The sequence below is a fragment of the Dama dama genome, chromosome 5 (genome assembly GCF_033118175.1).
Source record: "Dama dama isolate Ldn47 chromosome 5, ASM3311817v1, whole genome shotgun sequence".
In the NCBI taxonomy this organism is placed as follows: Eukaryota; Metazoa; Chordata; class Mammalia; order Artiodactyla; family Cervidae; genus Dama; species Dama dama.
Window position 1 is genome coordinate 44,770,177 of NC_083685.1, and position 9,193 is coordinate 44,779,369.

Below are 9,193 nucleotides of genomic sequence, written 5' to 3' on the forward strand. Positions count from 1 at the left end.
AAATTGGGGACCACTGCCTTGAAAAAAAAATCAGAATCTCTTCTTTATAATTTTTACTTTAATGTCACTATGATGGACTTCTCCATGGGAAGAACCTATAGCTCATACCTTCATTCAAAATGTATTCTCTAAAAATGTCCTCAAATGAAAGTGACCACAGCTTTAATTCATGGCTATTAATCCATAGATATTTAGCAAGACTGTGAGTGGCTTGTAAGGCTGACTGCAGGGTACGGGAAAGTATGTTAAGAATGATAGAATGGAAGGATAAATGAGGAGTTCAGGAAAGAAAAGAAACTTCTAGTTTCCTGCCAGGTCATGTAATTCTCAACATAATGAGTTTTTAGTATTGTCCCTCCTCTCTATCTTCTGAGATTTTATTCCTCAAGGAGGTCTCATTCCTTAATTTTCTTAGCACATACAAATGGTATTTGAAAGCAGTGCACACTCATTTCTCAAAAATCACCTTCCTAGAATTATCCATCATGTTAATTAAAAGATGAGCTATTTAATAATACATTTTACACCTATGTGGTTAGCTACATATATGTGAATCATATATGTTGACACAATTAATATATGAAGGAAAATGCAGATAAGAGTTTTTCATAGAATTGTATGTTATATAATGTTAATGTTATATCATAGCGTTAATGCTTCATCTAGAAATGTAGGCATTTATGAGAAAAGAACATCTTTTCTGTGTTTAATGCAGCATTTAGGAGTGGCTTACACAACAGATAAATATCACAGGTTCATACAAATGATCTATGAGAGAAAATAAAAGACTTCTTAGGTTGTGATCCAAATTTTTGTATTTGCTTAAAGAGTCTGTCAATGTAAAATGTCTATCTTTCAAAAGAATTGGAAATTTATTTAAAAAAAAAGAATTGACAATTTTATACTCTTTTCAAAATCATTTTACTCACTGAATATATTACTTAGGAAATAAGGCTCTAGAAAAAAAGAAAAAAAGGTTCCTAGGGTTTCCCTATCCCTTTAACTTGGTTTGTTGAGTTTTATTTTTGGGCTTCCATTCCCAAGATTGCATCTGTTAAAAAGAAGTAGTGGTTTGTGTCCAAAAGCCTAAGATGCTATTAGCACTTGAGAAATACTAAGCAAATAATAATTATATAATTTCAACCCTGCTAATGAGAATTACATGAAAACAAAGTGTGGTTATTATGCTACCCTTTGAAAATCCACGAATAACATATTAAAATAATTTGTTTAGAAATAATGTTTTTGAAAGAAACTTTCTATAATAGTGTTCAAAATTATTCTCCAGTAGATTGCTGGGTTTAACAAGCTAAGCAATATTTTTGTGCTTAGAATATTACAGTTATAAATGAAAAGGGTGGGGAAACTGTGACTCCCTTGAAAAGATACACATTGAAGAGACACATTGACATTGTTATTGGTTTACCTGGGGCTAGCAAAGACCTGAATCAGTTGTGTTGCATTTAAAGAACTTTAGAAATAAATATTTATATTTTTTGTGCAGAACTCACCAAATACCCATGCTTTCATTACAATAAATTTGTGATCACATCACATCATTTATGCTTTTATGAATTGCTTCTTTATCCTTGAGAAAAAAATAAGAGAACTATAATATCTATTCTCTCTTCATGGACCTTATGTGTTGCTCTAAACTTTATGAACAAGCTTTCTTTCATGAAAGGGCTTCTCCACTATTTCCTATTCACAGAAGCCACCACCTATTTACTCCTAGAATTGATCTAATTGGTGTTCACAAAATTAACAGGGTCACTTACTTGTACTATATCTATTTCTTTGGATGGAAGAGTTTTAAAGCCACTTTTTAACACAATAAAGGAATATTTATTCAGAAACTAGTTTCTAACCAGAGTCCAGTAAGAAAAACAAAATTAATGGTTATTTCAAACAAAGAAATATAAGACATTTAAAAAGTGTTGACTAGACACTATAGTGATCATTTTACATCATATACAAATACCAAATAATTATGATGTACATCAGTAGCATATATCAAGTATATCTCAATAATAATAATAAAAAGTGCTGTAAGATAAGGAATAAAAAGAGCTAAGCCAAATTCAGAATCTTCAGTACTCTGGTCTTAAAGAGGGTCTCATTGAGAGTGCTGAAACTTCCAAGAAAGTTCCTTCTCTGGGGGCTGAGACAACATAAGAGGCTTAGTAACATCAGATACTGCTACAGTCTTCTAATGGACAAGGCCTCCTATCAGTATATCCTGATTTAAAGCAAGGCAGGAAATAAATTTAAAATATCTCAAGCTTCATCGGTACTAAGTGAAAAAAGAAGCAGGTGATTAGGCTAAAAGACACTGAAAAATAACTTGCATTCAATGTCTCTGAATAGCAAAGAGTTTTATGCTTTTATGGTCTCTGGAAAGTTTCTTCCAATTAAAAAGAGGGGAAAAAAACTGTATCCCTAATTATGCACAGAATACATTGTGTATTTCTGAACCTTTATTAAAGGCTCATTCTGACTTCAAGATATGTTTTATTTTATGCTTTCCAGTGCAAACTATCACTGAGAGAGAGGAAAGAAAGAGGGAATATCCATCCTACAGTAGAAAAACACACATTCTTTTCAAGTACATACTGAATATTCTTCAGGAGAGATATGATAGGTCACAAAACAAGTCTTTGTAAATTTAAGAAGACTGAAATCATACCAAGTATCTTTTCTGAACACAGTGGTATGAAACTAGAAATCAGTAACAGGAAAAAGGCTGGAATATGCATAAATACTTGGAAATTAAACAACACACTCCTAAACAATGGATCAGAAAGAAATCAAGAGGGAAATAAAATATCTTGAAACAAAATAAAATGAAAACATGACATCCCAAAATCTATGGGATACTTCAAAAACAATTCTAAGAGGCAGATTTATAGCAACAAGCAACTACATAAGAAAAAATGAAACATTTTCAATCCAACTTTACACATTAAGAAACCAAAAATGCAAAAAATCTAAGCCAAAATTAGCAAAAGGGAGCAAATAACCAAGATCAGAGCAGAAATAGATGATACAGAGACCAGAAAACAATAGAAACAATAACTGAAACTAAAAGCTGTTTCTTAAAAGTCAAATAAAATTTATATTTGCCTGTTTTAAAATAATGACTATAAACAATAGAGTATCCACATTTTCTTTATCTTAAAACCCACACAATGTTGACTGCTAGTAGAGTCAAAATGCTTCACAAGTGTGCATTTGTGTTTGCCAGCATATATCTCCTACAGAAAAGGCTTTTCTTATTTTATGTTACTATGTTACTGTCTTTTAATGCATATAACACATTTATATTTCTATAGTGCCTTTTATCCAAAAAAAAAAAAAATCAAACTGCTCTAATGTTTAGAAAGATTCATGACTTCATTTATAACATGATATTAAATTCCAAACAGTAATAAGAAATAACAAATCATTGGATGAAAACAGTATTGCTAATAGACTGCATCTTAAAATTTGGAAATTTTATTTGTGTATTTTTTTGGTTGCACCTCATGGTATGTGGGATCTGTTTCCTGACCAAGGAGTGAACCTGTGCCCCCTGCAGTGGAATCATGGAGTCTTAACCCCTGGACCATCAGGGAAGTCCCTGGAAACTTTAAAATAGATATAAATATTTGGCAACATTAATGAACAGCAGTAAAATATTAAAAGACCAATAATAAAATAAGACCTAAAAAATTTAGACATGAAAATTAGGAAAAACAAAATGAAATACATTCTGAAGGAAACTTCATTTGAAAACAGCAGTAGGGGAATAATCAACAAAAACAAACAAAAATAGTTACAAATTCTTATATTTATAGAAACTAATATTTCCTAGGTCCTCAGGAAATGTATAGATGAGAAAGGTGCATAGCTCCAGAGTCTCAAGATAACTGCCCATAGAATGGGAACAACATGATTTTCTATTGTCTAAGCTGAAGCAGTAAAATTCAATAATGCATCCTAAAACTTTTCAAAATTCTCTCACATTTTCACAATTCCTTCTTATTAAAAATCTTCTAATATTTCAAATTCCATACCCTGTTGTAGGGATCCATCATTTGTCTGAATTTGGTTTATCTTTACACTCATAAATATAGTAAACTATTTAATCATCTTCTGGTGAATGCCTTTAACCAACCATGGGGTCTTAAACAATTCCAGACTGATGCACACTATTTTACATATTTTAATTACCATGGTTACCTTTATATTGCCATCACCAGTAGATGAGATCCATTCAAAATCCCACAAATATTATATTTACCAAATGAAAATAAAGCAAACACAAAACAAAAAACACATTTTCAACAAGCACGCCACCTAAATAAAAGAGAAAATAGAAGCTACTAGAAAGATTTAAGAGTTTATTCATAAGGAAAAGAGTAAGGAGAAATACTGGTCAAATTGGAAAATTTTAGCAATGTAGACTTATGAACCCAGTGTATTTCTTAAGGCCTTATTAATATTTTTAAAGAAAACCCTCAATATGTAAAACCTAGGGAACAGTTGTTAATTTAAATAATTCTTAAATAATATTTATTATATTCTAGAGCAGTGCTGGTTAATAATAATATCTAGAATATTATTTCAATAATCAATATAAAAATTATGAGTGGTTTTATTATCTTTCCTACTATGTATTCAGAATCCTTCACATATTTCATGCTTAATAGTACAACTCAGTTTGAGACAGCCACCTTACAAATGCTCAATGGACATGTAGCATTTCTATGACCACTTAATCACCAATTATTCAGAATGATTTTATTATAAAAGACAAATCTAACTAATGTGGCTGCAACACAGTAACATAAAATGTTGTGGCTTATAAATATCTTTTCTCATATGTTGATGGATGTTAATTAGATTTACCATGGTCATTACTTCACAATATATACATATACCAAATCATTGTGTTGTATGCCTGAAACAAATGTAACGTGGAATTCTCTAGCAAAAGTACTGGAGTGGGTAGGCATTTCCTTCTCCAGGGGATCTTCCTGCAGGTCTCCTGCATTGCATGCAGATTCTTTACTGTCTGAGCCACCATGAAAGCCCATATGTCAGCTATACCTCAACTAAATAAGATACTTTCTCACTTTAATACTATAAAATTCTTATACAGTTCATTTTTATTAATGATATTATAGGATAATAGCTGTTTAGAATTATAGATCTGCAAGTTACTAAAGAGAACAGTTATGAAACTCTTAAAAACATGATAAGCTTTGTAATTTCAAAGGCCACTGACAAGACAATTTTTTTTAAAGTATCTCATTTTTTAGCTCCTTTTCAGTTCTCAATGCAACAAGTCCTAATCCTATGTTGAAAGAAACATACATACACACACATACACACATTCATATGCACTTTAAACTTCTGAAAATTCAAAATTAATGTCCATTTTCACCAATTCTTCTTCTCCTTTGTCACCAAAGAACCACTGCCTTTTCTTCTAATAATGGCTAATTCCTCCCCTTAATGTCTAAGTCAAGTCACAGCCTTTCCTGTCTCTTTAAAAGCTCATGAATTTCTAAAACTTTCTATCAGAGGTGTTTTTAAACTTTACTGAGGAATAACTGACAAATATAACTGTATATATTCAAAATATGCAGAGTGATGATTTAGTATTCATATGTCATAGAATGATTTCCAACATTAAGATAATTAACACATCTAACACTTCACATACTTAGCTCTTTTGGTGTGAGCATGTATGTGGTGAAAATGATGAAAAGCTCCTCTCTGCAGCTCTCCTGTGTACACTACTATTATTAACTATAATCACCATACTGTACATTAGAGCCTAAGAACTTATTCTTTTACAACTGAAATTTTTCACCCTTTCAATAAACATCTTCAAGTACGTTCTACATGGCATTACTCTAAGACAAGCACAGTCATCTTTCCCTTAGGCTATTATACTATTTTTTCTAATCAAATTCTGCCACCTTCTCCTTGTCATATTTTCCACTGCTAACAGATCAGTTTTTCTAAAATGAAGTTCTAATAATGTCAGCCTCTTGGATAAATACAGTCATTCTTAGTTCACTATACAAAAATTAATAAAGACCTTTATGTGTCTTTGGAAGCCTTTTATGCGATGACTCTTGTATACACCTTGAACTTGGGCACTTGTCTCACATCCATAACCACAGACTCCATCCACTCTGAGCTACAACATATTAATTCTTATATCTCCATGCTTTGAATATATTGTTTCCTCTGTCTACAATCACTTTCTAGGTCATTTCACACAATGCCTTTAACAATCTCACCATGGTTATTCTGGTTGTATTTTGGGGGATTTGGTTTTTGTGGTTGTTTTTCCTTCTAGCAATACTCCTATCATCCTGACAGATGATAGTGCAGAGTCACAACTCAACTAAGAAGCAATTTCCTTACAATTATTGTGCAATTTACAGTATCGTTGCTAGAGCAGATTAACATGGCTTCACATATACCATCTGTGGCCTCTGAGCAGACTAATACATTGTTTTCTATTGTTAACAGGAGGAGGTTAAGCAAGTTAGATTCTCATGAGATGTACAAAAGTATTCAATCATAGCCCTGCCGCAGGGTGATGTTACCTTTTTTGTCCTCTAGCCTTTCTTCAGAACATCACATTTTCCATGTCTAAATTACCACATGTTAACGACCAGATGAGGAAAAAATTGAAAGTACATTAGAAGTCTTAAAAAGAAAATGCATGCACTTCAGAAGATAGGACATAAAGCCTAGTACATTTTCTGCATAAAATCTACATCTTAAAGTCTGTTTTTAATAACTCATGCTAAGACAGAGACCAAAGTAGTAGTGCTAACCTAATAGCCTTCAAGCCTGTTATACTTAGCTGAAGATTATATGTCATGTCTTCATTCTTAAGAAATTAAACAGCAAATGCCTATATTTTAGAGAAACATTCATCAGCATATTTAATGATATAGAAAAGGCATATTACTCCATTGTCTACCACATAGTTGCACTTCAATAAAGGTATGGGAAAGTGTTGGAAATGAAATTAGTTATGAAACAATGAGGTGCTCTTGATTTGAGGTCCTACAAGTTAAATTTTTTTTTTTTTTTTTAATAGGAAAGAGAAAAGAGAGAAAAATCTCTATTGGATTCCTTGAATGGCTCATTGCACAAGCCTTCTGTATCATAAGAAAAAAACAAACAAACAGTAGCTTAGGAAAACAAAAGAACTGTCACAAAATTGATCATTCATTTTAATTCTCAGGAGCATGATTTTTAATTTAGGGTGTGTTGAATGAATCCCCACCTGTGCGGGGCTTTTTACTGCTTCAAGTTGAGTTTGGAAGTGTATTTTTCACCTCCTGAAACTCTGTCATGTGATGCCTTTTTCTTTTTAAACTCTAGAGTCTCCTCAGATTTTTTTAATAGAAAGTTATCGGAGCCATTCGGGTAGCGTTTCTGAATGAAGGGGGAAGCGAACTAGCAGGCTGCTACTGCTTTGCTGCGGGAGCTTGCTCGGCTCTCATCGTGATGTCCGCCTTTGACAGAATGGCCACCTCCAAATCGTCTACCTGTGAGTAGTAGTTCATAACAAGAGTCTAATTATTGAATTCTAACCTGCTGATGCAGACTGACTGGGATCTAGTCTGTTTATCACGCTTTCGGAGATGAACTATTCTGTTACACAGAATCAGTATGTGTGCTACTTGTGTGGCCCCATTCTCTGAAGCTGACCTTCTAAACTAGAGCTGCGTATTTCAGCCTCTATTGACTCTCACTGAATTATACTACAACCCAAACCTGCATATTTTGCTGAATTTATTTTCTAGAAATTGAGTGGTTTGTTTGCCACTGAAGGTTGTAAAAGAAGAAAAAAATATTTAAAAGAGAAAAAGATACTTAAAATCAATGTGTAGTTCCATTCTGGAGTAGCAGCTCTACTGCTATAGAAATTTAAAAATCCTCATTTTTATTACTTTTCATATCATAAATGTGTTTCAGTGATACTAATACAATGACCTAATCAACAAAAGCTTATAGTTCTCATTAGTCAGAGCTGAATGAGCACCATTAATGATGAGCCTAGTGAGGAAACCATATTTGATTATGTCTTCTAAGTGAAATACAAAAAAAAAAAAAAAAACTCCCCAGAAAAGTGTAGTTCTCTATGTGCCAATAGATCATTTATTCCTTTATTTTATTTCTCCTGAGTACTTTTTATTTTATCCTTTACAAGTTACCATCTTTTTCAGCTATTTTTTTAACCGTGTGATACACAAAAATCACATTTCTCAGGCAATACTAATAATCATGACATATAAACAAATGCTTCAACCCCTGATAGTTTAGGAAAATATATAATCAGTTTTTAAAACTCAATGTTTAAAAAGCATGCAGGTAGAATTTTAAGTGTTTTTTATACCTGAAAACATTTTCATAAATCGGCAATTTATGTCCAGAAGCTCTCATATTGTGACCATTACATTTGTTCTGCTATAATTAATCATGGAGACTTGACCTAGAGTGTTAATCTTTTTAATTCTAGCCACTGAAAATAATATTTTCTTTTTTAATTGGTTAGTTCATATTATACCATGATATCCATAAGAACACATTTCAAAGATTTTCTTAGGTAGAAGAGAATTATCATGACACTCAGGGAAAAAGACTGAAATATATATAGACAGCTACATGGCAAAATAATTTATTACTGACAATCACTAACTACTTCTAAACATTTAGATATTTCAAATGATCTTATGTGTATAAAATCTTTTATTAATTCTATGATATTCAACTGGAAGTTAGTGTTAGACTTTTCATCTTTACCAATAATACTGAAAATAAGCAAGTCATTATTTTGGTCATTATTTACTAATAATCCAAAATAGGTCTTATCTTTCCCTTTATCTTTTTCCTTCTCTTACACACACACACACACACACACACACACCCTACTGCCTGTGGTTTATTGTGGTCAATCTCCTATTCTATCTTTCTTGTGACAAGGTTATTGCAAGTAATAGCATGTAGCAAAGGGAAAAATCTTACATGGTCCATACTACGTCCAGTAACAGTAGTCCAAATTTTGGTGGAAGGAGGGAGAGGATGTAAACTGACTAGCTGTTTTAATTTGGCTTAGAAGTGGAGTAATTCATATTATTACAGGATTTACTTGTATTGTTAATAGTAGTTTATG